This window comes from Anolis sagrei, chromosome 3, assembly GCF_037176765.1.
Source record: "Anolis sagrei isolate rAnoSag1 chromosome 3, rAnoSag1.mat, whole genome shotgun sequence".
In the NCBI taxonomy this organism is placed as follows: Eukaryota; Metazoa; Chordata; class Lepidosauria; order Squamata; family Dactyloidae; genus Anolis; species Anolis sagrei.
This window is the reverse complement of record NC_090023.1, coordinates 215233447-215257820: the sequence shown is the minus strand read 5'-3', so window position 1 is coordinate 215257820 and position 24374 is coordinate 215233447. Positions and strand designations below refer to the sequence as shown.

Below are 24374 nucleotides of genomic sequence, written 5' to 3'. Positions count from 1 at the left end.
AAGCACCCTCTGACTTTATATACCATGGGTATACACTTATCCCAGTAAGTCAGACAGGTGATACCTTGCTATCCTATTCTGTTTTCTTTTCACCACAGACTTAGAGAGATGAGTCAAAACTAACAAAATGACGTTCAACAGTGACAAATGCAAGATACTCCACTTAGGCAGAAAAAATGAAATACAAATATACAGAATGGGGGACGGGTGGCTCGAGAGCAGTACATGTGAAAAAGACCTTGGAGTCCTCATGGACAACAAGTTAAACCTGAGCCAACAATGTGATACAGTGGCAAAAAAGCCAATGGGATTTTGGCCTGCATCAACATGAGTATAGTGTCTAGATCCAGGGAAGTCATACTACCCCTCTATTCTGCCTTGGTTAGACCACACGTAGAATACTGTGTCCAATTCTGGGCACCACATTTGAAGGGAGATGTTGACAGGCTGGAATTTGTCCAGAGGAGGGCGACTAAAATGATCAAGGGTCTGGAGAACAAGCCCTATGAGGAGCAGCTTAAAGAGCCAGGCATGTTTAGCCTGAAGAAGAGAAGGCTGAGAGGAGACATGATAGCCATGCATAAGTATGTGAGAGGAAGTCATAGGGAGAAGGGAGCAAGCTTGTTTTCTGCTGCTCTGGAGACTAAGACACGGAGCAATGGCTTCAAACTACAAGAAAGGAGATTCTACCTGAACATTCCTGACTGTGAGAGCTGTTCAGCAGTGGAACTCTCTGCCCTGGAGTGTGGTGGAGGCTCTTTCTTTAGAGGCTTTTAAACAGAGGCTGGATGGCCATCTGTCGGGGGTTCTTTGAATGCAATTTTCCTGCTTCTTGGCAGGGAGTTGGACTGGTTGGCTCATGAGATCTCTTCCAACTCTATGATTCTATGACTGCATGCAACTGCCCATTTACATGCAATGCCACACACAGAGGATTTTAAATATTGCTTTAATACCAGCAGCAAAGCTACCATGACAGACTTCCAGTGCATTACTCCTAAGTAAGATACAGGGACCTATCCAACTATTCCTTCCAGAGCTCCAAGTAGATGAGCATCAATTACTCGGAGTGCTTCTGGTTGTTCTTCCTGATGGCAGTCTGCTTGCCAAAAGTCACCAAGTAAATCACACACTGCTTTAAGAATCCATTACGTTTCCAAAAGGGAAAAATTCAAATGGATTTGGAGGAGAAAAGATGATGCAGCAAAAGAGCCCCTCTGTGCATGAAAATAGCCCCTGAGTAATGAAATAAGAAGGAGGAAGATAGTCACTGCAACAAAAAATTCATCGGAGAGCCTCCAGGAGGGAAAATAACATGCAGTGAGCCAAGGATTTATAAACCTGGGAAATATTTAGCAATGCACATGGCAAAGAAATAAGTGTAAAGTTTAATTCCCAGTTTAGCACAACGGTTCTGGAGTGCCAATACTTAAAAAGATGGTGAATCAGCACTTACAGAGGCATAAACAGCCCTATGCGCAGTTGGCCACAACAGATTTAATTTAATCAGTGAGACTCTTTTCCCCCCTCAACTTCCAGAAGAAATCTACACTTTATCCTGAAGTTCTTCTTTGCCTGCCAAGCTTTGTGCCAGGTGAAAACACTGCACCAATTTGAATTTCTGGTACATTACTTTTTCCTCAGGGGGGGAAATGCATACAGATTATCTGGGTTAACAAAACAAACTACCTTTGAAAGCTAGCTGACCTGCCAAGTCCCAGGTCATTTGCACAAACAAAATCCTCCGGGGTTAAAAAGAAAGCTACAGATTAATAGGTGTCAGTGAAAAGAAAACTACAGTAGATACACATATCTATTAAGTAGGTAACCAGTTTACCAAGGGGTTGGTGTCAGATTTATGTATGAACTACATAAATTGTAGTTTGGGATCCACCGATTATTAAGTATCTAAATTTATAAATGGGGACTATTACTGCTGTAAAATCTCAGGCTTCATACAATGTAGAACCTCACTGTGTCTTTATCCAAGACATTAACCCCAATTTCTGAATAGATATGAATAGAATTGTGACCTAGTAGATTTAATTTAACGCTAAAATATATTTACAGCCAAGGAATAAGTGGGACACTGGTTGTTTCATTATAAATCTTCACAGTATACTATATCCACTATATCGATATCATCACTATGATACTTAATCTTGTTGATGGGAAACTCTCCACAGGAGTGGGAATCATCTATTGCATAGATGGCAAGCTATTTAACCTCAGCAGGCTGAACCAAGGCCACAACGACATCTGTTATAGAACTACAATATGTCAATGATAACGTAGTATGTGTGCATTCAGAAGAAGACCTACAAACCACTCTAAACTCCTTTGCAGAAGCACACAAGAAACTTGGCCTCTCATTGAACATCGAGAAAACCAAAGTGCTCTTCCAGCAGGAATTAAAGACGCGGATGATTCGTCGTGCTTTCGATTGACGACTCCTATGACAAATGACCTGCATCATGACTTGAATTGTCATTCAATCTGATGTCCTATACTATATTAACTGATCCTGTTAATTTACTCTGCTTCCATGATATTTCCTATGCCTTTATACATTGTTATCCACCTTACTAAACCACTTATCTTTTAATTAGTTCATATAGTGGTCCCTTCCTTCCGCCTCCAAAATTAGTCTGCTGTTATTGTTGTTGCTAGCTATTACTGTTATGTTGTTTTACATTGTTTTGTGCTGTTTTAATTGTTTTTGCTTTGTTTCTAATTGTATTCTGCTTAGGGCTTGGACCCCATATAAGCCGCCTTGAGTCCCTTCGGGGAGATGGAGGCAGGGTAGAAAAATAAAGTTGTTCTTCTTCTTCACCAGCCATTCCTTCTGCAATGCCAGAAATACAGCTTACTGGTGTAACATTAGAAAATGTTGACCATTTCCACTTCTTTGGCAGATACCTCTCCGCAAAAGTCAACATTGACACTGAAATACAACACTGCCTGAGCTCTGTGAGTGCAGCATTTTTCCGAATGAAGCAGAGAGTGTTTGAGAATCAAGGCATCCATAGGGATACCAAGGTGCTTTTTTATAAAGTTATTGTCTACAAAATGTGGACTGTCTACACACGTCACACTCAACTCCTGGAACAATTCCATCAGTGTTGCCTCTGAAAAATCCTACAAATCTCTTGGGAAGACAGGCAGACAAATGTCAGCGTGCTGGAAGAAGCAAAGACCACCAGAATTGAAGCGATGTTCCTACACCATCAGCTCCATTGGACTGGCCACATTGTCCGAATGCCCGATCACCATCTCCCAAAGCAGTTACTATACTCCCAACTCAAGAATGGGAAACAAAATGTTGGTGACAGGGAAAGAAATGTAAAGGTGGGCTTAAAGATAACCTTAAAAACTGTTACATAAGAACCAAGGACTGGGAAGCCCTGCCCCTTGAGCACTCTAACTGGAGGTCAGCTGTGACTAGCAGTGCTGCAGAATTTGATGAAGCACGAATGGAGGGTGAAAAGGAGAAATGTGCCAAGAGGAAGGCATGTCAAGCCAACCCTGACTGGGACTGCCTTCCACCTGGAAACAGATGTCCTCACTGTGGGAGAACATGTGGGTGAAGAACAGGGCTCCACAGTCACCTATGTGTTCACTGCCAAGACACTACACTTGGAAGGTCATCATACTTGCACAACTTTATTTACTTACTTGGGACCTCCTAAGTAAGTAAATAATGTACTATATCCATTCAGAACAGGTGGCCCTACTTTTGAAGTACCTGACAGCTACCTCAGACATGTCAGCTGTCTTAACAAGTTATAGCTATATAGAGCAAAATGTTGACAATCTTAAGTGACGATCACACATGTTTTGTTTCACTGGGACAACTTCCCAATGAGAAGAAACTATAAAACAACCACAGATAGAAAATAACTTATCTGAAATACTTAGAACCAGAAGTGTTTTGGATTCAGTATTTTCCCCATATTTTGAAATACTGGTATTTTTGTATTTTGAAATATCTGTACATTTTGAGCATGAAACAATGTTTGGGTACACTGAACCATCGGAAAGCAAAAGTGTAACTATCTCACCCACCAATTTTGGACTATTTTTGAATTCTGTATAAAGGATGTTCAATTTGTACCAGTATAGATTTTATATGCGTGTGAACCTGTTTAGGAAAAATGATGCCAAGAGGCAGACACACAATTTTGACAATGGAGGGCAAATCTACACTACAAAATCAATTCAGTTTGACCCCACTTTAACTGCGATAGCTCAATGCTATGGAATCCTGAGGGCTGTAGTTTCATCAACCACAATCACTCTTCGGCAGATAATCCACACTATCTGCTTTGAAGTGGATTATATGAGTTTATACTGCCATATATGAATCTACACTGCCATGCTTTGTTGGAAATCGGCCTGAGTCCCCTCAGGGAGATAAGGCAGGTTAAAGTAAAGATAAAGGTTTTCCCCTACATTAAGTCTAGTCGTGCCCGACTCTGTGAGGTGGTGTTCATCTCCATTTCTAAGACGAAGAGCTGGTGTTGTCCATAGACACCTCCAAGATTATGTGGCTGGCATGACTGCATGGAGTGCCATTACCTTCCCGCAGAAGCGGTACCTATTGATTTACTCACATTTGCATATTTTTGAACTGCTAGGTTGGCAGAAGCTGGGGCTAACAGAGGGAGATCACCCCACTCCCTGAATTTGAACCGCTGACCAAGTTCAGCAGATCAGTGCCTTAATCCACTGCACCACCAGGGGCAAGTTATAAATAAAGTTATTATTATTAGATACACAACAAGATTAGTACACAACAAACAAGATCACTATGCTAGCTTCTGTATTGGATCACACGTTGGAACCTTCCCAAGTGTCTAGGACCGTGTGATGTATTGACAAATAATTCATGCAGATCCAAGTAGGGTGGCCTTTTGCAGCTGACAGATGATAATGTTGTCAGTGCCAATTGTTTTTAAGTGCTGGCCAAGGTCATTAGGCACTGCATCCAGTGTGCCAATCACCACTTTTACTGGCTTGTGCCAGAGTATTATTATTATTATTATTATTATTTCATCCAGTTCAAATTCTTCACAGTATACTATATCCATTATATCCATACCATCACTATGATACTTAATCTTGTTGATGGGAAACTCCCCACAGGAGTGGGAATCATCTATTGGATTTTATATAGTTTGGATAGCAGCATCTGTCCTGCGTCCAAGATGGCGGCAGCTGAGAGGAAAGAGGGATGAAGCAGGCCTCAGGGGGGTGTCAGGCGACGCTGTTTGAGGCCTCGGACTCCCGGCGTGATATAGCACTGTAGAAGGGACCTAGAAGGAGCCTACAACTCCCAGGACTCCTTAGCATTGCGCCACAGCCGTTAAAATGGTGTCAAAATGCCTTAATTCCACAGTGTAAATACACCCTGAACCAGCACACTGAAGGCCCTTCCACACAGCCTTATATTCCAGAAAATCCCATATTATCTGAGGGCCCTTCCACACAGCCATATAAAACAGAATATCAAGGCAGAAAATCCCACAATATCTGCTTTGAAGTGGGTTATCTGAGCCCACACTGCCATTTATTCCAGTTCAAATCAGATATTGTGGGATTTTCTGCCTTGATATTCTGGGATACAGGGCTGTGTGGAAGAGTCCTGAGTGTGGACTCAGATAACCCAGTTCAAAGTATATATTGTGGGATTTTCTGCCTTGATATTCTGGGATACAGGGCTGTGTGGAAGGGTCCTGAATGTGGACTCAGATAACCCAGTCTAAAGCAGATATTATGGGATTTTCTGCCTTGATATTCTGGGATATAGGATTGTGTGGAAGAGTCCTGAGTGTGGACTCAGATAACCCAGTTCAAAGTAAATATTGTGGGATTTTCTGCTTTGATATTCTAGGATATAGGATTGTGTGGAAGAGTTCTGAGTATGGACTCAGATAACCCAGTTCAAAGTAGATATTGTGGGATTTTTTGCCTTGATATTCCGGATATAGGGCTGTGTGAAAGGGCCATCTGAGAACTCCCACATCCTAGACAAGCTTATGAAGCTGCCAGATCTGGCTCACTTGAGTGGGGCCCGATTAATTTCAAAAGACTGTGGCCTGCGGTATTTCGCTCCTCTGAATATGATTGATTAGAGGTGTCCTTGACTTCGCGGCGCCATTTCAAAACCGACGGCACTCCACTATGTCGTCCTTTTTTGACATCTGGATCTGCAGGTCACCCAACTCATGACTGTCAGTTGGCATGACATCAGCTCACAAATCGGCCCTCACAATTGTGGGTTTGATCAGTGAGATCCCAACCAGAACCCACCTTCCAGCTCTTTAAACATTTCTATATTCTCCACCAGAATGCTCAGTTCCAGGATCAAAGCCCGTTGTGCCCTTCCAGCCTCCCAATGCGTCACTCCTCCTTCTCTGTTTCTCCAACAGTCCTTTAAGCAAAAACTTTGCCATAACCCAGAGCAGCACCTCCTCATAGCTTACCAGATGTTTAACTAGCACTCATATTTACACAGTATCAACTCCAAATAGTAAGTATTTTGAAACAATGTCACACTGAGAAGGCGGCAAAAAAGGGTCTACACAAAACTTGGGCCAACTTGGGCCCTCCAAGTGTTTTGGACTCCAACTCCCATTATTCCTAACAGCCTTAAGCGGCTGAGGGGGAAAAGGAAGGGGCCTGAGGCTGTTAGGAATAATGGGAGTTGGAGTCCAAAACATCTGGAAGGCCTAAGTTGGCCCATGCATGAGCTATCTCGACCTACTCATTTGCATATGGTTTCTCATTGGCCAGCCTCAACATTCTAACAGTCTTAAGCAGCTGAGAGGGAAAAGGAACGGACAGTTAGTTAAAATGGTATCAATCCGCGTTAATTCTACAGTGTAGACCTGGTATCCCACCCAGTCCTGCCAGCTCTGAGCAGTGTACAGAGAAGCCAGCGCCCCTCCTTTTGCAATGCGCCCCCCACACCACAAAGCTTCAAATGCAGCAAAGACGACCCTACATTGCAATCCTGGGGGGTTTAACCCCATTCTTTTCATAGCCAATCCCCCCCAAAAAGACCTTAAAAGCCCCCACGTTTTCCTCCTTGAACGCCCAGCCTGCGCACGTGACCAATGCGGACCCCTATTCGCTTACCATGGATAAGCCCAGGCAGAGAAGACCCCCCCCCCCACCTTGGCAGATGAGACTCCCCAGGTTCCACCGGGCATCCGCCGATTGGGAGATACCAATGTACAAGGAAGGGGGGGCATATCTGGAGGCGCATTATAGCCACTCTCCCCGATACCCGCCCGCCCCCTTCGCACACCCACCCTCACTCTCTTCTTCGCTCCCTCCCGCCTCGAAAGAAAGGAAGCCAGCCCGTCTCTCTGCGCGTCCCTCCTCACCTGCGCTCCAGCCCGGCCCCGATTCCCCGCCCGGTCCCCGGTTGTCACTCACTCAGCGGGTGCGGAGGGACCAAGGCGAAGGCAGGAGAAGCCGCAGCCGGGCGGGCAGGCAGGCAGGCAACTGCTGAGGAACGCGCGCAGCACTCAAGGGCGCCACCTAGCGGGCGCGCTCCGCCACGGCAGCGCCACCAAGTCCTTCTCAAACAGTGGTTCTCAACCTTCCTAATACAGTGGGTTGTTGTAGGTTTTTTTCGAGCTCTAGAGCAGTGTTTCTCAACCTTCCTAATGCTGCGACCCCTTTAATACATTTCCTCATGTTTTGGTGCCCCCCAACCATAACATTATTTTGCTACTTCATAACTGTAATTTTGCTCCTGTTATTAATTGTAATGCAATTATCTGATAAGCAGGATGTATTTCCATTCACTGGACCAAATTTGGCACAAATACCCAAATATGCCCAAATTTGAATAGTGGTGGGGTTGGAGGGGGGTGATTTTGACATTTGGGAGTTGTAGTTGCTGGGATTTATTGTTCACCTACAATCAAAGAGCATTCTGAACTCCAGCAACAACGGAATTGAACCAAACTTGGCACACAAAACTACCATGGCCAACAGAAAACACGGGAAGGGTTTGGTGGGCATTGATCTTGAGTTTGGGAGTTGTAGTTCACCTACATCCAGAGATCACTGTGGTCTCAAACAATGATGGATCTGGACCAAACTTGACATGAATACTCAATATGCCCAAATGTGAACACTGGTGGAGTTTGGGGAAAATAGACCTTGACATTTCTGAGTTGTAGTTGCTGGGATTTATAGTTCACCTATACTCAAAGAGCATTCTGAACCCCACCAATAATTGAATTGGACCAAACTTCCCATACAGAACTCCCATGACCAACAGAAAATACTGTGTTTTCTGATGGTCTTTGGCGACCCCTCTGACACTCCCTGGCGACCCCCGCAGGGGTCCCGATCCCCAGGTTGAGAAACACTGTTCTAGAGGCATTCTCTCCTGGCGTTTCTCCTGCATCAATGGCAAGCATCCTCAGAGCTAGTGAGGTCTGTTGGGACTAGGAAAAAAGGGTTTATATATCTGTGGAATGACCAGGGTGGGACAAAGAACTCTTGTCTGTTGGAGCTAAGTGTAAATGTTTCAACTGACCACCTTGATTAGCAATTGATGGCCTGGCAGTGCCTGGGGCAATCTTTTGTTGAGAATTGATTAGATGTTCCTCGATTGTTTCCTCTGTTGTTTTGCTGTTGTAATATTAGAGTTTAACCATCCTTCCCTCCAATAAGCAGTCGGGCTTTATTTCCTGAAGTATTATTTAGTTATTTATTTATTTATTATTTTGCGCATTTCTACCCCGCCCTTCTCAACCCCCGAGGGGGGACTCAGGGCGGCTTACAAAAGGCACAATTCGATGCCAACACAAACAAGAAGATAAAACATATATAAACAGCAATTATAAACAATTAAAACAATCCATTATACATCATGATCAATAAAACCAATGTAATGCTCAACGTTTGCCAGCTCAGAGTTTGTAAATTCATTCCACATTGTCAAATCCTATCCATTCTAGTCGTCATTGTCCTTTGTCTAACTGCCAGATTACCCAAAAGCCTGGTCCCATATCCATGTTTTTAATTTCCTTCTAAAAGAGAGGAGGGATGTCAATGACCTAATTTCCCCGGAGAGTGAATTCCACAGGTGAGGGGCCACCACCAAGAAGGCCCTGCTCCTCGTCCCCACCAACCTCACTTGTGATAGAGGTGGGACCTAGAGCAGGGCCTCCCCAGAAGATCTTAAACTCTGAGGCGGGACGTAGAGGGAGATGCGTTCAGACAGATACGCTGGGCCGCAGCCGTATAGGGTTTTGTAGGTCAAAACCAGCACTTTGAATTGTGCTCGGAACTGGATCGGCAGCCAGTGGAGCTGACATAACAGAGGGGTGGTATGCTCCCTGTATGACGCTCCGGTGAGTAATCTGGCTGCCGCCCGCTGGACTAATTGAAGTTTCCGAACAGTCTTCAAAGGCAAACCCCACATAGAGTGCGTTGCAGTAATTTATTCGGGATGTAACAAGAGCTTGGACCGCCATGGCCAGATCTGACTTCCCAAGGTACGGGCGCAACTGGAGCACAAGTAAGGACTGGTTGGATCTTCTGGTGGTCCAAGGCACTCTCAGAAGTTTCCTCCAGCGCCACAGTTCAAAAGCATCTCTCTTCCTTTGCTCAGCCTTCCTTATGGTCCAGCTCTCACATCCGTAGGTGACTACGGGGAATACCATTGCTTTGACTATGCAAATCTTCATTGCCAGTGTGATGTCTATTTTATCGAGATTGGTCATTGCTCTCCTCCTAAGAAGTAAACGTCTTCTGATTTCCTGGCTGCAGTCTGCATCTGCAGTAATCCTTGAACCTAGAAATACAAAGTCTTCCACACAGCCTCCACGTTTTCTCCCTTTATTTGCCAGTTATCAATCACTCTGGTTGCCAGAATCTTGGGGTTTTTTATGTTTAACTGCAACCCAGCTTTTGCACCTTCTTATTTCACCTTGATTAGAAGCCTCCTCAGTTCCTCCTCACTTTCAGCCATCAAAGTGGTATCATCTGCATATCTAAGGTTGTTCATGTATTTGCAGCAATTTTAACCCCAGCCTTGCATTCGTCAAGCCCCGCACATCGCATGATGTGTTCTGCATACAAGTTTAAAAGGTTGGGTGAGAGTATACAACCCTGCCGTACGCCTTTCCCAATCTTGAACCAGTCTGTTGTTCCATGGTCAGTTCTTATTGTTACTACTTGGTGAATGAAAATACATCCTGCATATCAGATATTTATATTACGATTCATAACAGTAGCAAAATTACAGTTATGAATTAGCAACAAAAATAATCTTATGTTTGGGAGTCACCACAACATGAGGAACTATATTAAGGGGTCACAGCATTGGTTGATAACCAATAGTGTAGATCCTGAGCCCCAAAACACATTGAATGTGAAGGGCTGACTGTAATTTGAATCCAATATTAATCTGGAGCCACAGTTCAGGCCAAAAAGAGAAGAAATAATTTCAAACAAAAACTAGGTGCCTCTAAACATGTGCAGAGTGCATAGTCCTTAAAATTAGGCTAGATCACACAACACTACACACCAGAGGCGTGGAGTCCTCTGAGGTTTAACACAGCATCATGTTCAGCAATCTGAGTAAGTAGCTTGTTATCCTACAGAAAACTATGAAAGCTCCAGGAGAAAGAGTTATTGTCTGCTGAACAGTCATCTAGTTGTATATTGTCTAATCCTGCTCCCGATTCAATGCAGTATCTTTTGATCTCTCCAAGATTTGTTCTGCCATTTAGCATATTTTTACGAATTTCTTGTTGAAGTGGGGAAAGGATGGAAGAGCAAATTCCCCCAGCACCCACTCTTTACAATACTGTATGTGAGTGTAAGGAGAAGGCATAACATTATCATCAGATCTCAGCGGGGTGTGCATGTATTCTGCCTGCTGACTTTATATAATGTTAAAAAATTAATTCTTTGGGCCATGTGTGTAATCAAGAATTGAAACAGGAATCTATTCACTCTCCTATGGCCAGTCTGGTGGCCCATCCACACAGTACCTTTATCCTAGGAGCTCCCGGTTCAAAATGGAGGGTGGCCACATAACGTTTCTTTAAAACACGGAAGCTCTTGCTACAACGCACTAAAAACACGAGACTTTCAGTTGCGGGAATATCCTGATTCTGGCCGAAAAATGCAGATATGGCCAAACTTGTCTGCACAAATAAATGGCCAAACTTGTCTGCATAGATGGCCACGCAGCCTCTATAACCCAAGAATGGAATTTATAAAATTATTCGCATCTCCATATCTTAAGTTTCTTTTTTTAAAAAACAAAATTTCCAGCAGACATCCTGCAGCAGCCATCTTCAGGACTGCAAAATCAAAGAATCATAGAATCATAGAGTTGGAAGAGACCTCATCCAGTCCAACCCCCTGCCAAGAAGCAGGAATATTGCATTCAAAGCACCCCTAACAGATGGCCATCCAGCCTCTGTTTAAAAGCTTCCAAAGAAGGAGCCTCCTCCTAGAACAAAGTAGCAAGTGTGGACAATGGAGGCAGAAATCTTGGGACCAACGGGAATTTGTTTGTTCCTCTTAGAAATCCCACAATTTGGTGCTGTCTGGAAACGCCCTAGTTGACCATATATTGTTGTTGTTTTTAGCTGTATTTATATCTCACCTTTTCCAGGTGGCTTACAAATTAAAATGATTTTGGTATTAAAAACATACAAAAAGTAAACATTAAAATAAAATTAAACTGTTAACCATCTATATAAATAAAAATGTAATGTTCATTTGTAGGATTAACATAACTCAAAAACCACTGGATGAATTGACACCAAATTTGGACACAATACACATATCAGGCCGAGTGTCCATCATTCATAAAAACACTTTGGGGGGGGGGGGGGACAGCAGAATAGATTTAAAAAGCCAAAAATTAAAAATACATGACAATACATACACAAAACTATATATATATATATACACACACACACGCAAACACACATATATACACATATACATAAATATATACACACACATATACACACACAAAGCACATATACACAGACTGAGCCACAGTAACGTGTGGCAAGGGCCAGCTAGTATTAAAATAATATAAAACACAAGTGAGCTTTTTTGTATCCATTGGGATTTAGTTCCAGAACTCACTGTGGGTACCAAAATATGTGGATGCTTAAATCCTATTAGTAATAATAATAATAATAATAATAATAATAATAATGTATTGCCCACCTTTCCTTATGGCTCAAAGTAGGGCACAACATAGTTAAAATGCATCATTAAACTAAAATACATTATATATGATCTTGTAGTAAAATTATGCCCCTTATGTAAAATGACAAAATCAAGGTCAGTTTTTTCAATTTAAAACAATATATTTTCAAGCTTTGGGTGGTGCAATGGACTGGATTCAGGATTTGTGAATAAGGAGAACTGTTTGTAAATTTTTAAAATATTTTTTAAAACAGTTAAAATAAAAAATAAAAAGAAATACACCACTCTGTCACAGGTCAGCTACTTACCCATTGAATGAGAAACTGGGGCATCACGTTTTCGCAATACTGTGTTCTTGAATAGAGGCTTCTTGCCAAGAAACCAAGAGCCGCTTGACAAGTGACTTCATGCAAAAGGAAACTGCCTATTTTGGGCTACAGCTTTACAGTCTCCACATTTGTAATTTTTCCACTCAAGAACAACCTGGCTAAAAACCTTTTCAGCTGTTCTCCACTAAACCTATAAACAAATGGATTTTGAAAAGAGTTTGCAAATAGGAGGCAGTATGCTGCCTCCAGCTTTGACAACAGTTCTTCTCAGCTGTTCTGTACAGTCATAACATTCCCCGTTAGAGCAAAAGGGACTCTATTAACTCAAGTTAAGGAGTCAGATACCTTCAGGTAGTTGTAGTGATCTCCAGAACACACAAAGTTGTTCCTCCCAAAAGGAAGGTTTTCCTCTTTAGTTGTAGCAGCAGTATAAGCACAGTATGTACAAACTCTCTCTCTACAACCCTCCTAATCAACTCTCATACCTTCATCCATCCTCACTCATCATCAAAACTAATACATGGTTACGACAACAACCACCAGTGGTCCGCAAAAACTAAAATATAGTCTGCAGTCTCACCATTACACGGTTGCAATGAGACGACTGGTCTTGCAAAACCCTCTTACAGTGCCAAGGCTTATTAAATATGGTTTTCTGTGGGCAAGCAGATGGTGACTACTGGATGGATATGTTCTGTATCAGAAACTAGAGCTGATGTGGTCTATCCAATGCAATTTTCTGAACCAGCACTCCAAATAACCAAACTGAATCTAAGGTTGACCAAAAAACGATTAGTAACCCTTTTGGTACTAATGTTGGAGAGTAGTCCCTGGTCAAAAAAAGGTTGGGAACCACTGTACTATAGTCTCAGCACTAGTCACCACACCCAAATTACAATGACATCCATGGTTAAGTCTGAGACACTGATCCTGTTATAATTTAAAAGCTGACAATTCTCATGAGAAATAAATCCTATATTTAACTGGTCGGCATTAGGGGAAGGACCTTTATGTTCCTGATTATCCCTCAACTGAAGATATATCTACCACATCAGTTTCATACTTGGAATCTGTAAGTTCTGTCTTCTGCTTAGAATTCTTCATCAACGGAATTATTGCTTTCTAGCAAAGAATTCTAAATATCTCATTAAACGATATACAAGCAGTCCCCAAGTTACAAACAAAATATATTGAATATTACGTAAGTTGAAACTGGTACATTTTTTAAAGTGTCTGTGCTGTCTGTGCTCCTGTTCAGAAGATTTCACCTCACTTTCTCGTCCTGTGATAATTAGATTTTGAAAAGTTTGGCTTGTTGCAGGAACAAGGATTGGTAGGATATTTTGTAAGTCGGATGTTTGTAATTCGCAGACTGCCTGTATTCCAGTACAGTGATACCTTGAGTTAAGAGTTTAATTCATTGTGTCTGACCTCTTAACTCAAACTGCTCTTATCTCAAAGTGAAATTTCCCATTTAAATTCATTGAAATGCTATTAATTCATTCCAGCCCCCGAACCTCCCAACTGCACATTCATATGGAACAATAAAAAAGAGATCAACTTTAAAATGGTGAAAGCACAAAGTTGTGACAAGGAAGCACAAACACACACAGTGAAGAAGCAGAAGCGTAATTTTCTTCATACTGTACTAATTCCAGCCTCCATCCCTCCCTCTCTTGCTGTCTGTCTGTCTCTCTCTCTCTCTCATCATGAAGCCAAACATACCAGGAATAAAAAACACACAAAATCAACTAACCCAAAATTCCTCAAAGCGTACAAGAGTAAAGTGGACAGCAATCTCCCAAAACGGACAAGAGCAGAGGCATGGAGGCTGCTCCCTTGAAGCCCTAAAGTCCTGTACTCTCGTGCTATTGCTCCCCCTGGTGGCATAACTTCTTCTGGAGCCAGCACTTCCTCTCGTTCTACCTCTCAACTCAAAATGCTGCTCATATGACAAAATCAAACCCGGGCTGAGCAACAGCTCTTAACTCAAAATTCTCTTAAGTTGGGACACTCTTAAGTCAAGGTTTCATGGTATTCCAACGTATGGAAATTACAGTGATGTCAAATTATAGCTGTACTGGAAATATCTATACAGTACCTATCCAGATGTAATAGTACAGGGATTTCTTGAAAAAATCAATGTTCTCTACCAAAAGAAAGGGGCAATCAGCTTTATACCAGTTCAACATGAATCTCTAGAGAACTACCTTTTCAGTTGGTCAATGAGCAATATCTCTTACCTAATGTAACTTCACCTCATACAACCCTAATATTTCAGATGAAAGAGATGAAAAAAGACCCTCAAGGATTAACTTTCACAATGTTTAAGAATTCATCTTAGAAGTTTGACAGCAGTGTTAATTTCACCAGCAGATTAGAGTAATGTGGCGTACATTAAAACTAGTTGCATTACCTGGAAATGTCATACTGCCCTTTTTCCTGGATTTCTCACTTCTACCTGCATTGAGCTCCCTCCAGACCCAAAAATATGGACATTCAAGTCCTATTATATACAATGGCATAATAAAATAGTATCTCTTATACTACGGCAAGATCAAAGTTTACTTTTTGGAATTTTGGGGGGTGAGGTGGGGATATTTTCAAGCCGTTAAATATAGAGAGCCAACTGTGTATGTTTTTATTTACTTTCATTTCTTCCATTGGAGTGAGCTAGGTAATATATAGAATATAGAAAAATAACCTACATTACAGGCAGTAGGTAAAAAGAAAGAAAGAAACCAGGGAACAAACAGTGATGACAACCTCGGCCTCAAGTCAATCTGCTCCATTCAATTATGGCTTTTAAGTACTCCAAAAAAAAAAACCCCACTACAAAATTGGAGGTTTAACTCCTCCTTATAAGCATTTTGTATTTAATTCTGAGTGGTGACAGCCAGACATCAACAAGACTTCACTGGTTTGAAATAGCATTAAATAGTCGTTGTAGATGGGCCAACTGTCAAGGATCTTTTGGCACTTCAGAGACTAATTTAGAAAAAGATGTCAATAGAATAAGCTTTTGTATACATAAGTTTACTTCACCAGAAGACCAAAATGAAGTGCTTATACAAGTCCTGCCCTGTTGATTTGTTGTTGTTGTTTTACTTCAAATGGTGGGTACTGTAGCTTGAGAAATTATTGTTGTGAATGCTTTTTGTAATTGCCTTAGCTTTGCCTTTTGGGTCTGAGCAGAGCAAAACATGGACACCAAACTCATAGAATAAAAACAAGCATTCCTCAAGCTAGAATATCTACCGTATGAGTAAAAAAAAAAATCAACAAGGCAAGACTTGTACCCAGGACTAATATGTTACAGAACAAATTAAAAGCAGGAAATGACAGAATCCCACTCGTGGTCACATACCACTCCCAACTGAGGCCACACATGTTGCACTCCAGAGCAGGATCCCCTCTGACTGTAAACACCACACAGATGGGTTACAATAGCAAGCAGTTTATTGAGAGCAATATGAAAGCCAAAGCAATAAAAAGTAATCCACAGCAAAAGGTAATCCAATTGATTAGGAAGAAATAGGAACAATTAGTCCAAAGAGAAATAGTCCAAAAAAGTCCATGAAACTAGATACTTGATTTCAAAGGCAAATAACATCAAAGTCCAAGAACTTGGTATTAAGAACTTAACATGGATCCAACATGGCTTCATCTGAAGCTAGATTCTGTACTTGGCACTTATATCCCTGCCCTGTTTCCCAAACAGCTAGGAAAGGATTTTTTCTCAATTTTGGTTTCACTTCTAACTCCTGCTGTAATCTGGCTGAGTGCTGTAATTGCTGATCTGTTTGTCTTTGCTGGCTAAAAACGTTTCTCCTGTTCAAGGCTTCACTGCTGCTCCCTTCATTAAAATCTCCACCTGGAGATAACTGACTGGGGAACTGTGGCACAGAGCTTTCCCCATGCTCAAGACCTTGAGAATCCTCTTGCAGAAATACAGGCTTCTAAGACCCATCATCTAAATTGCATTCAGGCCCCACATCTTCAAAACTAGGCCCCGGAAACAGACCATCATCCCCATTCCATTCAGGAACATCTTTATGAACAGCATCTCCCTCAGAGAAATCAGCTTGAACATGAACATCATTGTCATTCCCATCATCCAAAGCAACCTGATCATCAGACACAATCACAGGCTGAACAGGCTGACATACAACAACACATATGTATCTCAATGAAAGGCCTTTTCCTAGGTGCTTAATTGAGTGCATCTGAAGAATTAGGCTTAAGTCTACAAAAGCTTATGCTGTCAACATCTTTCTCTCAGTTAGCCTCAAAAGTGCTTACAAAAGTCCTTTGGTGTAAACCAAAATGAATCAGCTGCTAATAAGAGGTAACAGTGGTGACCAATGATCTGACTCGGGGCGCTTCTACACTGACATTATGATCCAGCTTGGAACAGGTTTGGGAGGAACCGGTTCGCTATGTGGCTGATCTGATTGCTATACTTGGAACCAGTTTGAGTTCATGGAATCTGGCCTCAAACATTTTGCAGTGTTTCTTTCCCCCATTTCGCAGAAGGATGCACATCAGTGCACCAGAGGCCTATGGAGTAAAAAATAAAAGGCAAAGTGACAGTCAAGAGCAGACGTAATCAATTACCCCCCCCCCCCCTTGCTGCCCAGCCATGCCTTTGGCGCATTTTTCAACAGCCCCATTCTGGATTCAGCAGTAGCCTATGTCTACAATGCGCTCCATATTTTGCAGAATTCATTTCACCTTGCGTCTGGAATACACTGCAGTGCATGTTTTTGACAAAACACAGACTTGCTTCAGAATTTTAAAGGGTTTTGTATATCTTTGGATGTCTGCTGTAGTGTGCATTGGCCATGTGTGTTTTGTGGCCACCGCAGCCTCTAGCTGACTTCAAAATGAATTATATGGTGAGTGTAGAAGAGCCCTTAGTTTGAGGCCGCTTCCTATATTTAATGATGTAGTTGGGGGGGGGGTCAAACAGAGGACACGGCTCCCCAATTCCAATTTTGTCTCTTCCAAATAAAACACGACTTCAATCTCCAGTTGGGCATTCAGAAATACAGGATACAAACACAGGATATAATCCTGTGTTGAGCATGCTAATTATGGTGCCACACGGTGAATCCCAGCCTGACCTCCCCAGTCTCCATTTAGTGGGCAGCAGCTGCTGTGATTAATGGGAATCTGTTCCTCTGTTTTCAGAAAGAGGCTGAGTGTTATTCTCACCTCCTTGCATGAGCAATTTCAATTGCGAAAGGCAGAAACAGGATCCATGTTGCAATTTCCCTCTCAGCGGAGATTGCTTGCACAAGAGACAGGGAAAGGATACTAGTTAGTTGCTTCCTGAACTACAAGCGAGCAGATCCCCTTCCATCACAGCTGCTGCTGCCTGGTATGTGGAGACTGGGGAAATTTCGTGGTAGGGATTATGAATTCAAAGCAGTCATAAATGTGAAATTTTATTTTATCCATTCGTAACTGCCACCGTTCAGGCATTCAAAGAAAAAGAGCAGGCAAAGTTACCAGGGCTCAGCTTTAGCACAGCTGGTTAATCACCAGCAGCAATAGAGCTTACCAATCGAAAGGTTGGCAGTTCAAAGCCAGGGTCGGGGTGAGCACTCAACCTTCAGCCCAGCTTACTGTCCATCTAAGCAGTTAGAAAACAACTGTGAGTAGAAAAATTAGGCACCACTTAAGCGGGGAGGCATTTTATGGCACCATTATAAAAATACCAGAAAATGCTGGTAGGAAGGGGGAAGTCTGTGATCAAGGCTCTTCATCATAGAGGATGGAGCAACAGCACCTCCTGTGGACAGAATCGAGCACAACCTCCAGGCTGATGAAGTTGGGAAAAAATGCTGACATATACCTCTATTTGTTGTCTGTCCTGTCTGTTTAACGACACTGAATGTTTGCCGTATATGTGTTCTGTTATCTGCCCTGAATCCCCTACAGGGTTAGAAGGGAAGAATATAAATACTGTAACTTAAATAAATAAATAATGCAACAAATCTAAGAGTTCTAGGTTTTCCACAGCTTATCTTCTGCAAGCCCCCAGTGGGTTAAACTGCTGAACTGCTGAACTTGTTGATCAAAAGATCACCAGTTCAAATCTGAGGAGTGGCGTGAACCCCCGCTGTTAGCCCCAGCTTCTGGGGCCCTTCCAAAAGATCTCCGACAGGCCCCTACTCTAGCTGTTTTCAGAAGGAATTTAAAAACTTGGCTGTTCCGTTGTGCCTTCTCAGACTAGGAATCCCCACCCCAAGTCCTAGTAGCACCTTAACATAACTAATCGTCGCTGCACACCGCACTTTTAATCCTACGTGCCTCCTGCCATTTCAGCACTTTTAACCCTTGTACCCCATTGCGCCGGCCGAACCAGTTTTAATAATGTCTTGATGTACTGCCATTGTCGTTATTTTGCTTATTGTTTTGATTTGCTTTGCTATTGTTGTGTTATGTTTCTATTGTATTGTGTTTCGAGGCTTCGGCCTGTGTAAGCCGCATCGAGTCCTTTGGGAGATGCTAGCGGGGTACAAATAAAGTTAATAATAATAATAATAATTCTGCCAACCTAGCAGTTCAAAAACATGCAAATGTGAGTAGATCAATAGGTACTGCTTTGGCGGGAAGGTAATGGCGCTCCATGGAGCCATGCCAACCACATTACGGACAATGCCAGCTCTTCAGCTTAGAAATGGAGATGAGCACCAATCCCCAGAGTCGGACATGATTGGACTTAATGGCAGGGGAAAACCTCTTTACCTTTACTATCTTCTGCAATGCTTGAAATTTGGGGAAATTTCATGGGGGGCAGGATTCCTATTTAAAAAAATTGTTTCCTCAATTTATTCCTCTTAAAGCTACACTCTCCCACCTTCAGTAATATATCAATTTTATCTTATTATATTGCAGTACAGTCTCTTTGAATTGTGCGATGCTTCATTAAACCCAAACCTTACAAATTAATACATTTGTTGTAGTCATGGGGGAAAACAATATCAATTAATTCCTACAGCTAATCAGATAACCCCCTGCATGGCAACAACTTATCTAGAAAGCGCCCCAAGTGATTTCCATTGATTACAGATGGAAAAGCTCCACAAAAATAAGTGTAACGGGCGTCCATGGTGCTTTGGTGATTTCATTTTCTTCAAAGACTATGCAAAACAACTTGATAGCTAGATTGAGAGAGTAGATGCCATTTTTAGAAACATATTTGGGACGAAATTGAGTGCTGATTGGACTGAATTACATTTAGGTATCTTGAAAGCTAGTTACCCACAATTGTGATGTTAACATTAACATTTTCATGGCTAGCATATCTGATTCAGGATTAGATTACTTTTTGCATACAATTTTAATATCTTCCAAATATTTATCACTGGCACATTAAAAATAATTTACAATGCAAACTTATACATGTCTGTTCAGTTATGCCCATAATTTACTTTAATTGAGATTATAGTACAGAAAACATGTATAGGGCATTGATGCCAGATATTTAAAAGCAGTATGAGGAATTTGTGACCATTTAGATATTTTTGGACTCCTTATTTACTTAGGCGATTCCTCATAGTCCGAGTATAATGGCCTTCGAAGTGTACTGTCTTGGCGGTGGATATGTAGGTGACCGTGGAGCCCTATTCTTGACCCACATGTTATTCCACAGTGAGGACATCGGTTTACAGGTGAAGGAGGTTCCAGCTTGATGCGCCTTCCTCTTGGCACGTTTCTCCCTTTCATCCTCCATTCATGCCTCTTCAAATTCCACAGCACTGCTGGTCACAGCTCACCTCCAGCTTGAGCACTCCAAGGCCAGGGCTTCCCAGTTCTTGGTGTCTATGCCACAGTTTTTAAGTTCAGCTTTAAGCCCATCTTTAAATTTCTTTTCTTGTCCACCAACATTCTGTATTCCGTTCTTGAGTTGGGAGTAGAGTAACTGTTTTGGGAGGCATTTGGGCAATGTGGTTAATCCAGCAAAGTTGATGGCATAGGAGCATCACTTCAATGCTAGTGGTCTTTGCTTCTTTCAGCACGCTGACATTTCTCCGCCTGTCTTCCCAAGAGAGTTGCAGGATTTCCCCGAGGCAATGCTGATGGAATTGTTCTAGGAGTTGAGTGTGACATCTGTAGACAGTCCACATTTCTTAGGCATATAACAAGGTTGGGAGGACAATAACTTTATAAACAAGCACCTTGGTATCCCTACGGATGTCCCGATCCTCAAACACTCTCTGCTTCATTTGGAAAAATGCTGCACTCTCAGAGCTCAGGCGGTGCTGTATTTCAGTGTCGTTGTTGACTTTTGTGGAAAGGAGGCTGTTGACATTCTTTCAGCATCCTGACATTTGTCCACCTGTCTTCCCAAGAGATTTGTAGGATTTTTCAGAGGCAACACTGATGGAATAGTTCCAGGAGTTGAGTGTGACGTCTGTAGACGGTCCACATTTTGCAGGTATATAACAGGGTTGGGAGGACAGTAGCTTTATAAACAAGTACCTTGATATTCCTATGGATGTCCCGATCCTCAAACACTCTGCTTCATTCGGAAAAATGACGCACTCACAGAGCTCAAGTGGTTGTTGTATTTCAGTGGCAACTTATATTAGCACCAACCAACATGTCCAGTAGTCAAAAATGGTGGAAATCCAATAATACATGACAGGCCACAATTTTCTCTGCCCTCTCTTGGATTCTTGACTACCTTTAACATAAGAAGAGATGTTTAAGCTGCTGTTTTGTACATGCTTTTATTAATAGGCTCTATGGAGTTTGCTTCTGACTGTATACCCATAAAACTGAACTGTTAAGAGGTTTACTTTCCCTATTAAAAGCATGGCAGCTAGGGAAGGCAGCATTCCCATAGAGTACTTTCTCCAATACATCTAGCATGGTTTTTACAATTATAAAACTGTTTGCTTCTGTAAAGCTTACCAGATATATTCCTTAAGGATTACATGAATTGAACTTTCATTTGTGAGAGCAGAGTTGATGAGACAGTCTCTGACAGCTTTGGGAAATTATTGCAGGAAGCTTCCGTAATCTCTACATTATAATAAGACAGAGGTTGCTGTCCCTGATAAACTGAAAGCTCTCTCCAAGAAGACTGATCATCAGCCCACTGCATGTTGCACATTTCTGTTGGATGGGGATTCATATTTCAAACTGCTTGCCCATCCTGTGTCTCACTCTGAGAAGTCTTTTAAGAGAAACATTGGGCCAGCTGTGTTGTTGAAAGCTTTCATGGCCAGAATCACTAGATTGCTGTGAGTTTTCTGGGCTGTATGGCCATGTTCCAAAAGCATTCTCTTCTGACGTTTCACCCACATCTATGGCAGGCATCCTCAGAGGTAGTGAGGTCTGTTGGAAACTAGGCAAGTAAGGTTTATATTTCAACAGAAAAGAGGAAACAATGAAAATGAACAAAATCTGGCTACCGGTATTTTGTTGTTGTTGTTCATTCGTTCAGTCGTTTCTGACTCTTTGTGACTTCATGGCTCCCTGTCGGCTGGCACCACCCCCGGCTCCTTCAATGTCAATCCAGTCACTTCAAGGATACCACCCATCCATCTTGCTCTTAGTCGGCCCCTCTTCCTTTTTCTTCAAAGCATCATTTTTCTTCCAGCATCATTGTCTTCTCTAAGCTTTCCTTTCTTCTCATGATGTGGCGAAAGTACTTCATCTTGGCCTCTACTATCCTTCCCTCCTATGAGCATTCAGGCTTTATTTCTTGAAGTATGGACTGGTTGGATATTCTCGCTGTCCAGGGCACTCTCAGAACTTTCCTCCAGCACCACAGTTCAAAAGCATATATCTACTGGTATTTTAAAAACTCTAAAATTGGGGCAGTAAATAAAGAACAACACTTTAAAAAAACCAGGGGAATGTGTCTTCCAAGAAAAATAAAAACAAAACAATGCTCTTGCTAGAGGTCAGCTGTGACCAGCAGTGCTGCAGAATTTGAAGAGGTACAAATGGAGGGAAAAAGGAAGAAATGTGTCATGAGGAAGGTGCATCAAGCAAACCCTGACTGGGACCGCCTCCCATCTGGAAACCGATGTCCTCGCTGCAGGACAGCATGTGTATCAAGAAGAGGGCTCCTATGAACCCACTGCCAAGACACCAGACTTGGAAGACCATCATCCTAAGGCTATGAGGGATTGTCTAAGAAAGTACTAAAGTAAGTAAGTTTGAACTGACCCAGACTTAATTTGCCTCAGGCCCCTTCCACACAGCTGAATAAAATACCACATTTTCTGCTTTGAACTGGCATATATGCCAGTGTGGACTCAGATAACCCAGTTCAAAGCAGATATTGTGGGATTTTCTGCCTTGATATTCTGGGTTATATGACTGTGTGGAAGGGTCCTCAGGCACACATCAACATACCTACTCCAAATCAAGTCTGGAGCCATAAAGGCATCCCTTGTATTAAAACGCCACCACACCAAATGGCCCAAACCCAACCCACTTAATTTCTTGAACCACCTATCACCGAAGCAATGCAAACATCCTGTCCACATGAGTTGGCTCCATGGGCATATCTTTAGAAGTTAGGAGTGACCCTATCCCTTCCCAAGTTGACACAACTCTTGGTTTACTTTTTCAGTCATCCTTTATTGCAAATATAATTTGCTAGATGGTGCCCTTTTTCGGACTGACTATATCAGTGTGTGAGGGAGGAATTACATATGTCAATATCAAAAGCATTTCTACTGGTCTTATTAAGAAAATGAGTTGGTTGTTAAACAGAAGAAGAATCTGAACTTAATTTGTAAAACATTAATTCTATATTTGAATTAATCTATGATTCATGACATTTTTAGCAATGGTTTTAAGAGTCATTATTATTATATAGTCGCTATTATATAAACGGTATTAATAGTTTGAGTAAGTATCAATGTTCCACATCACTTCATTTTGTTATTTTGGGGAGCATTGGGGAAATAGGGTTTTTGCTGACCTTTTTACTTGCTATAATTGATTTTTAGAGAGAGAAAAGAAGTATCACATTACTATCATATTAGTAACAATCAACTCAACAAATTAATTTTGTAATACCCATTAAAGTGAATGTGCATTTATGAATTAATTTTCAGATGAATATTAAAGCTGGTGCATTTATTTAACACAGGCATGACTTCTACTTAACATCAGTTGTATAGTGCAGGAGATAAGCATGAGTTGCTGAGCATAATTGGGATGTGGTGTTTTATAATTAACATTTAATTCTCAAGTATGATTTATGTGATTCCTTGTTTGGAACTCCTTCTGGTTCAGTTTTAATTCACACATAATCACTTTCAATAGTTACTTCAATCTTACTTGACAATATTTTGTTATTATGCCCTCTATCTTCCATAGAATCATCGAGTTGGAAGAGACCTCATGGGCCATCCAGTCCAACCCCCTGCTAAGAAGCAGGAAAATTGCATTCAAAGCACTCCCAACAGATGGCAATTCAGCCTCTGTTTAAAAGCCTCCAAAGAAGGAGCCTCCACCACACTCCGGGCCAGAGAGTTCCACTGCTGGACAGCTCTCACTGTCAGGAAGTTCTACCTAATGTTCAGTTGGAATCTTCTTTCCTGTCGTTTGAAGCCATTGTTCCACGTCCTGGTCTCCAGGGCAGCAGAAAACAAGCTTGCTTCCTCCTCCCCATATATTTATACATGGCTATCATGTCTCCTCTCAGCCTTCTCTTCTGCAGGCTAAACATGCCCAGCTCTTTAAGCCGTTCCTCATAGGGTTTCTTCTCCAGACCCTTGATCATCTTAGATGCCCTCTCCTGGGCACATTCCAGATTGTCAACATCTCCCTTCAATTGTGATGCCCAGAATTGGA

The 24374-nt window shown here is 41.9% G+C and overlaps 1 protein-coding gene across 5 annotated transcripts in view; it reads right to left on the bottom strand.

Moving 5' to 3' along the window:
- Window positions 1-7527, bottom strand: part of SEMA4G (semaphorin 4G) — a 149771-nt gene extending 142244 nt beyond the window's left edge. Inside the window, exon 1 of one of the 5 annotated variants that reach the window (XM_060768290.2) lies at window positions 7444-7527. The gene's annotated coding sequence lies outside the window, so the exon portion shown is untranslated. The other 4 variants (XM_060768289.2, XM_060768293.2, XM_060768291.2 and 1 more) reach the window with 4 other exon arrangements.
- Between the last annotated feature and the right edge of the window lie 16847 nt (window positions 7528-24374).